This window comes from Monodelphis domestica, chromosome 3, assembly GCF_027887165.1.
Source record: "Monodelphis domestica isolate mMonDom1 chromosome 3, mMonDom1.pri, whole genome shotgun sequence".
Lineage (NCBI taxonomy): Eukaryota > Metazoa > Chordata > Mammalia > Didelphimorphia > Didelphidae > Monodelphis > Monodelphis domestica.
Genome location: NC_077229.1, coordinates 253169603 through 253178083, shown reverse-complemented (window position 1 = coordinate 253178083; position 8481 = coordinate 253169603). Strand labels below are relative to the sequence as shown.

The window sequence follows — 8481 nt, the reverse complement described above, 5'->3', positions numbered from 1 at the left end:
TTGTGAGGTTTCATAGAAGAAGTGACATAGAATACTGACCTTGAAATCAGGAAGAGCCTAGTTCAAATCCTATCTCAGATACTTAATAGCTATTGACCCTGGGAAAGGCACTTAAACCTCAATTAAGCATAAGTTTCCCCAGCTATAAAATGGGGATAATAATAGCACCTCTCTTGAAGATTTATTGGGAGAATCAAATCAATAACACTTGTAAAGCACATTGCAAACTATAAAGCTCTATATAAGTGCAAGTTAGTGTTAGCAGCAATAGGTAAAAAATAATTGGAGAACAGGGTAAGGAAGAGATAAAGTTTTCATTTGCTCAGTCACAGACCATCTACAAACAAATGCACAATAAGGAGAATATAAATAGAAAAGGAAGATAAAGGTAGAAAGGGAATCAAGTATTAAGATCACCATATAAGAAGAGGGAAATGATACAGGACATAAGGATAGTATGTGCTTGAGTGTATTCAAGCACATAACAACCTAAGAATATTTTTGGTACATGTGAATTTTTGTGATTTAGAGAGATTGCTCTTTAGTAGACATATGCCATCTTCCAGGACAAATTAAGCATTGGCAAGCCCAACCAATTTGTCAAATTATTAGCAAAACTGATTTAAAGGTCAACAATGCTGTTATACTGGATGAGTTATTTGTATTGTTTCTGTTGTTTTAATTAGTTTTCTTTAAATGTTTTAATACAATGACCTACTTTCTGCCAGTGTAGAATGTGTGATGCCTGCTGGAGGAGGAGCTGGGCCAGGAGAACTCAGTCTACCCTCCCACTTCTAAATGGTTCACATTGTGTTTGTACTTCTGCTGTCACTTTGTTCAGTTAGTTTTGTTCTGGTAATGGCTGGCGATCATGACAGTACACAGAAAGAAATAAATGAATGTTGAATATCTTCAGCATTTAATGGTTCATCATTATGTACAATTAATTAGTGATCCAGTCTAAAAAGAGTAGCCCCAAAGTACAATTTCAAATCCAAATTTTGTTTTAGTGCTATTTAGAGGGGCAGGAAAGGGAAAAGAGGAGAGAGGAACGATTCCTTAGGCCTTTAAATTTTTATTATTTTTAGACAAGGCAAAAATTATAACTTCCATTTCTGTTGCACTAGAGAGGATTTAAGACCTCTATACCTACATTTTTTAAAGGTTACGGAGAACTATGCACCGCTGACATTTCAGAAAATGATGAAAGTGTACCTCAGTCTTAAATATATACCTTAAATATGTCAGATACACCATCACCTGTTCAGTGTAGCATATAAACTTTCCCACATACCTAGCAACACTTTCTGATAGAGCAATTTCATTGAGTCCCACTTTCTGTCTGTCAAGTCACCCTAGTTAGTGTTATTTCCCTGAGGGGGAACTGTTTATCTGGAGTCATGTCTATACTTGTTTTTCAAATATCCAGATTGTCTTATCGAATCTTTCCCAATCCTCCTAACTGTAAGGGGTGTCTTCCTTCTGAAATCCTCATGTGTATATTTATGTTTCCATGTTATATGTCACCAGGAGAATAAATGATCCTTGGAGAGCAGAGACTGTTTCCTAGTATCTAGCAAAGTGTCCTGTACATAATAAATGCATACAAATAAAAAAATAATTATTGAATTGAATTGGCCTGGTGTTTACAAAGGCAAATCAACTTGCTGGTTAATTGAAGAGCAGTTGTTAAGAGTCAGGATTATTTCTGGCATCCTGTTAATCCAAGTTCAAAACTCAAATGAAATGAGCTAATAAAATCATCCTTGCTTAACCCTAACAAGGTATATCACAAGGATATACAACAAAGATCATGGCACTTAGCTTCTATGGGTATATTCCACTTCCCTCTTGGCTACATTTGGAAATGTGCTAGTCAGAAGGGAAGACCGGGGGGCTCAGTGGATTGAGAGCCAGACCCAGAAAGGGGAGGTTATGGGTTCAAATTTGTCCCCAGACATTTCCTAGTTGTGTGACCCTGGGCAAATCACTTAAGCCCCATTGCCTAGCCTTTACCACGCTTCTGCCTTGGAACCAACACATAGTATTGATTCTAAGATAGAAGGTAAGTTTTTTTTTTTTTTTTAAGGAAGGGAAGAGTATGATAGGTGGTCTCTAAATATTTACCAACTTGGAAGGGCACCAACCCTACATAGGTAGTACTTTTTATTCACCTAGGTGACCAGGAAGTCAATTAACATAGCAGGAAGCAACCTGGAAGCTATACCAAAAGAGAAGGGTACAACTTCTTTAGCCCCACTTTTAAATTTTTTAAAGACTTAAGCAATTTAACTAGTTAACAAAGTAGTTAAATTAGTCCTACTTTTTTTCTTTTCCTTACCCATGTCAGGTAATAATATAATGTTTCATTTTTAAGAGAAATAACTACCCAGCCAAAAAAGTGTTTACTTTGTTGGACAAGTCAAATCAATTTGCCCCAAAATGACAGGTGCTTTTAAAAAAGTTATTCTTCAGGATTTCTAGAACAAACCACCTGGGACCACTTGAATTTAGATGATTAAGAGGGAAACAAAGCTGTGTCTAATATTTGTGTCCAGTTCACTAATTGGTAAGTTCTGTGAAAATTGGTGCAAAAATTCATCAGACATTTTGTGGTTTTTGATACTTGTTTTTTTCTGGTAAAAATGATAAAACTCTGAAAATAAATTGTCATTGTCAAATTAAAAAAAAAAATCTGTCATGTTTTCTATCCTGCCTTCTTCCATTTCTGTGAATTTGCATGGGCTCTGTCCCTGGAGTGGATTCCTTTCATATTCCTGTCTCTTAAAAACCACCTCTTTTGTTATAGGCTAACTAAAGTTTCCCTTTCATGACAAAGCCTTTCCTAACCCATCCAGATATCACATACAGTGCCTTTTGAGAAAAAAAGAATATGAAGAAGCTTTGATAGCTGCTGAAATTAACCAAATGAATATTTAAAAAAAAAAACATGATTCTCGATATAGGCCTGGCCTATATAAATAGCCTGGCAGAGAAAGGAAAGCATGACATGGCAGCGTGAACACGTCAGAAAATTCTTAGGGAAAAGCACTTCTTTGGGAACATGAAGTTTAGAAATTTAAAGAAATAGGACAGCTGAAGGATTTTGCAACACTGATCTGGCAGTCCATCCACAAATACCATTGTTTCTGTTTTATGAAAAATGAAATTATTCAAAAGAAGCTAACATGCTTTTGGACAATGAAAACACACATTCCAATGTGGTGGAATAAGAGAAAACAGGTTCAAACTGCATTTTGTATATTTAGATAAACTTTTTGACAGAGACTGTCATAAAAGATAATACTTCAATGAAAAGTGTCATTTATGCTGTATCCAGTTGCTTGCATCTTTCCCTTTCCTGGGAAATCCCACAGTGCTAACAGGTAAAAGGCTCTTAAAATCTGCCATTGAAGGATTTTGTGGAAGAGACAGCCTGTCTTTCCAGCAGAAAGGGTGACAGCTGCAGCATCTTGAAGATGATGGTAGAGGAGTAACATGATACTGAGAAAGCCATTGAATTCACCAAAAACAAGGCAACAGCGATTTGTCTCTATATCTGATTCTGTACACTATGCACGAGTCACCATTTAGTACCATCTTATTAAACAATATCAGCACTCCTGTTGATTGAATTCTTGTGATTCACTGAATTAGGGAAGAAATGGAAATTCCAAACTGGACAGAGTACCCAGTGAAATTCCTATAGGACTACAATCTGCAAATGCGCAAAACTCTGGCTTTGGTCATCTTCCACTGTCAGCTTTGTTCCACAAAGAGTGCCTACCTGAAATTTCCAGTCCTGTACAGTTCTGCAGCATCTTCAGGGCTAGGATCCATGGACATGACAGTACCCTATTGGAGATGAAAAAGTAACAAGATCCTCCATGTTAACCTCTGGCCCTTGATTTCTCCTTTTCACTCTTTTTTTTTTTCAATAGCAAATGTGAATACCAGTGCTGTTGGAAGATATATGTACATTTACTTTGTTTTTTCTCTCTCTTCCCTCTCACCCCTAAAAGGTTCTAAAGTTAAAAACAATTCTCTCAATACTGCCTCTCCCCAAATATTTAATCATTTGGATTTCCACTATAGATATGTATAGTTCATTTCAATTCAACATGCAATAGGAATTGGTAATGCAAAGACAAGCAAAACTAGAAACAGTCCCTTGTCTCAATAATCTTGCATTCTATTGGATAGAAACAACATGTATATAGCAAAATAAATTTAAAATACACATAAACAAAGTAAATAGAAACTACTTTGGGGAAAGGCATTGCTAAAAACCTGGATGAAATTGAGAAGGTGTTTAGGTAGGAGGCAGCCCTTGGGCTGAAATTTGATTTATCTCTTGAATAGACTGTAAGCTCAAGGGAGGTAAGGACCATACCATTTTTCATCTTTGTATCTATGTATTCACAGACATTTTGACCCTAATGAAACTATGTTCAGCATGGGCAGGGACCATATCTCATTCATCTTAGTGCCTACTCTGCTGCCTCGCACATCATAGGCATGTGATAAATGCTTATTGAATATATGTGTTGCTGAATGTTCCTGACATTTGAAGTTCAAAATTTTTCCTAGATTGAAAAATGAATAAATAAAGGAAGTATGCCTCCTTTCAAAAATTTGGACTCAAATTCACCGAGGCACATGTTTGCCTTTTCTAAGAGGCAGCATATTTTAGGGGAAAGAGCAAAGGACTTGAAATCATCACATCTGGAGTCGAATCCTGTCGCTGATGCTTACTGCTTTTATAACCATCAGCAGTCACATTGCAATTCTGTAATGATTGACACCTATACGTGTTCCTACTTCACAGGGTTGTTATGAAGTCCAAATATGATAATGTACATAAAAATTCATAAAAAAGTATTAGACTAAAGTACTTTTAGAATTAGTATTATTTTCCCCATGATTTTACTAATGAACTGATGAATTTTCCCCTTCACATATTAATATTCTTTCTCTTTGAGGTAAGATGAAACATATTCCTCATGAGTGAGAGACTGGCAGCCTGATTGAGGAAATGTTCTCACCACTAAGGAAGGAACATTTTTGGTTGGAGAGACTCATCAAGTAAACTATAAAATCATGAACTGTAGAAAAGTATATGAAAGCTGTTGAGTGGACCAATATACTATAATTCTGAGTATATATAATAGTTCTACTCCTTTTTGCCTTCATAGAAGGATGTCCTTAACTTTTCAGCAAAAAGATATCCTTCTGCTGGCATTGGAATCTGAGCCTCCAGGTTCAAATCTTGTCTTTAATATTTAATATTCATGTGACTTCAGGAAAGTCACTTAACCCATCTGAGCTTGTTTCCTCATTGGAGAAGCTTGAGACAAGTTGCCCTTTAAGGTCCCTTATAGCTCTTGATCTATGAGGAGTCTAGCTCCTCCTTCCTGGTTTTCAGGGGGAAATAGCTGACTGTAAGAAAAGTCATCTGGTATTATTTAAACAGTGATTTTTTTCCCATTTTCTCACTTGCCCTGAATATTATGGGAATGATTGATCCACTGGTTCTATTTAAAACAAAGTATTACTCAGTAGTGAAGTTCATGTACAAATGTACAGCCTTTGAGAGTTGCTGAATTGCACAATTGCATTCTTTAGAGATGTCACTTTTCAGTGAGAAAGAAACTTAATTCTTTCCAAGATCATTGAACCAAGGAAGAAAACAAATACATCTGGGGCAACATATACTTAAAAGCATAGTAAATGCTTTGGAAACTCTTATTGATTTGATTTTGTTTGCAGTAGCTATTAAAAAATAAGCTCAAGGCTTGGAAACAAAAGGGATGAGTGTTTGTGTGTGTGTGTGTGTGTGTGTGTGTGTGTGTGTGTGCCTATGTGTTTTAATTTTAAAACAACCCACAGTGACAAATTAAGAAAAGGACAATAGGAAGCACTGTCCAATAAATACAACAAATATAATTTTTGCCTTATACTTGGTTAAGCTGAGTTGGAGAGAGAGAGAGAGAGAGAGAGAGAGAGAGAGAGAGAGAGAGAGAGAGAGAGAGAGAGAGAGAGAGAGAGAGAGAGAGAGAATGGGAAATATAGGACAGGCAGGAAGAAGAGAAGGTCTTGCTTATGGTGATCTGGGCTCAATCTGGTATTTAATAAGACCACCTGGAATCTACCTTAATATACTTGTTCACTTGACCTTCTGGTGTTAAAGTTTTTGTGCCACTTAACTTACTTTTAGAATTCTCTTCCAGATACCCAAAGGGCCATAAAACCTCATATCCTTTGACCCAGTTATAACACTACTTCATTAGGTCAGTTTCTCAAAGAGATCAAAGAAAAGGAACTATGTGTACAAAACTTATAGCAGGTTTTTTATGTTATCATAAGATATTGGAATTTGGTGGATGCCCATCAAATGTGGAGTGGCAGAGACCCTGGCTGCTGGAGCTGGAAGTCATTAACAAGTACACCAGCCCACTGGCCTTTCCTCATCACACAGTGGTGTTGTTGGCAATTGGCATATTCTTCACAGACTGAGTTCTTCATTTTTGAGGTCACCTCCACCAAATACACTGAAGAACTTGACAAAAAAACTGCTCATCCTCCTAGTGGCCTCCCTCTTCATGGGCTTCAGGGTCCTTTTTCTGCTACTCTGGCTTGCCATATATGTATATGTATGACTAGCTTGTGGCTCCATATGCATGATATCACTTTTGTCCTGCCTAAGAATTTTTGTACTATTCCTAAATATAAGTTTCTACTGACTTCTAACAAATGCAGATGTATTTGCCTTTGTAATTAAAAAATGCTTGTGATGAATACTATAGTGCTATGATAATTGATGAGCAAAAGGATTTCAGGGGAAAAAAAACCTAGGAAGATTTATATGAATATTCATAAAGTGAAGTGAGCATAACTTAGGGATAACATATATAATAACAGCAATAAAATAATCATTATCAATGATGAAAGGCTTAAGTATTCTGATCAAGACCATGAACAAAGAGGGAAGCTGGGTAGCTCAGTGGATTAAGAACCAGGCCTAGAGATGAGAGATCATAGGTTCAAATCTGGCCTCAGACCCATCCTAGCTGTGTGACCCTGGGCAAGTCACTTAACCCTCATTGCCTAGGCCTTACTGCTCTTCTGCCTTGGAACCAATACACAGTATTGATTCTAAGATGGAAGATAAGGGTTAATTAAAAAAAAATAAAAAAAGACCATGAACAAAGATCATTTCAAAGGACTCAAGATGAAAAACACTACACATCTTCATGTAGAGAACTGATGAACTCAGAGTGGAAATTGAAGTATAATTTTCACTTTCATTATTTTTCTTGCTTTCTTTTTTTGTAATGTAGTAATGTAAAAATCTATTTTACATGATTTCACATGTAATGTTTATATAATATTGCTTATGGGTGGGAAAAGAGCTGAAGAAAGGGAGATAATTTGGAACTCAAAAATTTTTTAAATGTTGTTAAAATGGGTAAGTAATAAATTAAGGAAAAAAGCATCCTTTCCTAAATTTTCACAGTCACATTGCTCTCTATTTAATTATGTGTTTTTAGAAATACAATAAGACCTTACTCAAGCTACATTTTTATCAAACAGAAAAGAGCTGGAAATTTCTTAATTTTGTACCTCAGAGTCTAATAAACCTGATCATTAATTGTCACATAAGGTCATTTCTACTTTTAAGTTCATCTAAGAATAATGCACACTATAGTATTTTTATTTTTATAGTCATAAAATTCAAAGAAAATGGTAAAATATTTTATGAAGCTCTAAAATTATCTATTAACTTATAAATGTAGAGGGAAAATAAATATGTCCCCCAAATCACAAATAGGTAAAAAGCAGAAGCTGTCAGGAAGCTATGGGAAGTGAAGAGAATTTTAAAATAGTTTGGTTATAAAAGCCAAAGGGACTTTGAAAAATTATTGTCAAAGTAATCACTGACAGAGCCAACCAAAGTACTTCCTCTAGCCAATTGAAATATATATAAGGCATTGTATTCCATTGTTATATGTGACATATAGCTGGCCTAATTTGTGTCTTCCAGTTAACCAAGCATTTTCTATGACATGGATAGCCCCTGGCCAGATTAAATTGAGTCATGAAAATTAGACATTCCAAACCTTGAAGGAAAACTTTTTGAATATGAGAATTTTTCTAGGATAACCTCTTCTTGATTACTGACAGGACTTTGAAGTCATGAAGATCAAATAAAGCTTCTATTCTATGAATTCTAGTGATATATTCATTCAGGAAAGAAGAAATATAATTCATCCGAATTTAATATATTTTCCACCAATTAGTCTAGTGAAAAGATAATCCTCTATTTCTCAGGTTATGAAATATTGCTGATTGACACTCCTAGTTGATAGTAAGATACAGAAGGATAACAGAAGTTAAACTTTTAATGAGTTTTAGTTCACAATAAGGAAAAAAAAAGGAATGGGAGCATAAAAATCACTTTCAAGTTGGAATTAAAGGAAT

General features: G+C 35.5%; 1 pseudogene; it reads left to right on the top strand.

The window, feature by feature from the left end:
- Positions 1–5771: 5771 nt before the first annotated feature.
- LOC130458378 (transmembrane protein 258-like) lies at positions 5772–7531 on the top strand (annotated as a pseudogene).
- Positions 7532–8481: the final 950 nt, after the last annotated feature.